Source organism: Oncorhynchus tshawytscha, linkage group LG28, assembly GCF_018296145.1.
Source record: "Oncorhynchus tshawytscha isolate Ot180627B linkage group LG28, Otsh_v2.0, whole genome shotgun sequence".
Lineage (NCBI taxonomy): Eukaryota > Metazoa > Chordata > Actinopteri > Salmoniformes > Salmonidae > Oncorhynchus > Oncorhynchus tshawytscha.
In genome coordinates, this window is record NC_056456.1 from 35794819 (window position 1) to 35796275 (window position 1457).

Consider the following 1457-nt stretch of genomic DNA (forward strand, 5'->3'; position numbering starts at 1 on the left):
AGTGCTGTGTCCTCTTCACAGTGTTGTGTCCTCTTCACAGTGTTGTGTCTCTTCACAGTGTTGTGCCCTCTTCACAGTGTTGTACCCTCTTCACAGTGCTGTGTCCTCTTCACAGTGTTGTACCCTCTTCACAGTGTTGTGCCCTCTTCACAGTGTTGTACCCTCTTCACAGTGCTGTGTCCTCTTCACAGTGTTGTGTCTCTTCACAGTGTTGTGTCCTCTTCACACTGTGGCGACCACCTGAACCAAAACGGTGCTGTCCTAGATACTTTACCTTGGCTCATTGCACAAACACTCATGAAAGAAAATGTGCCTTTCCGCACCAATTTATCAATAGATGATGGCCTATATCTTAGCAGGGACCCTTGCGCACGAGTGGCGCAGCAGTCTAAGGCACTGCATCTCAGTGCTAGAGGCGTCACTACAGACACCCTGGTTCGAATCCAGGCTGTATCACAACCGGCTGTGATTGGGAGTCCCATAGGGCGACGCACAATTGGCCCAGCGCTGTCCAGGTTTGGCCGGTATAGGCCGTCATTGTAAATAAGAATTTGTTCTTAACCCACTTGCCTAGTTAAAAAAAGGTGAAATAAATAAATTTAAAAAGGGTAAACATTGAAGAGGGCACAACACTGTTCAACATCGGTGGCCATCAGGAGAAAAACTAGTCTTGTATCAGCTACAGATTTAGTTAAATAAAGGAACTTTGTGGATGTCTTGAACTACTTTCTCTGTCTCTCCGCTCATCCTTGACCAACTCTCCCCCTGCCTTTTCAAAATCTCATATTCTCTTCTCAGCTCCCTCTCCATAGAAATGTAACAGTGCCCTCTACTGTAAGAATGTATGTATTTGCGATTATTTTGTTGAGCAACGTGAGCATTGCCCTCACATTGCTTTGTCCCCACCCAAAAGCAACGATGTCGCCTCGTCATAATATATACCACACATCATAATCCTAATATTTAGAATGGTTCAGCAACAATACACAATGTCGCTTATTTCTGAGATTGCTATGTACAGCTGACTCCTGGGTTCCATAGGGCTCTGGTCCAAAGTAGTGCACTATATAGGGAATAGGGTTCCATAGGGCTCTGGTCCAAAGTAGTGCACTATATAGGGAATAGGGTTCCATAGGGCTCTGGTCCAAAGTAGTGCACTCTGTAGGGAATAGTGTTCCACTTGGGACAGAGCCCTACAATGCATTGGTTTTGGACCCGGAGGACTGCGTTGCACAATCACACCCAAAATATTTAGCTCTGTGTCGATCCGGGTCTCTCTGTTGAGAATAATGGTATTCAACATTTTGGAATTGTAGATATGTAGCGGTGTAATAATGTTATATGATGTACTGTTTTATATTTTGTTTTATATGTCATGCAAGTGTCTTAATGTGTTTGGCCCTCAGGAAGAGAAGGGGCTAAATGTATCGTATTTACACCTAAATGTGGAAATGCTG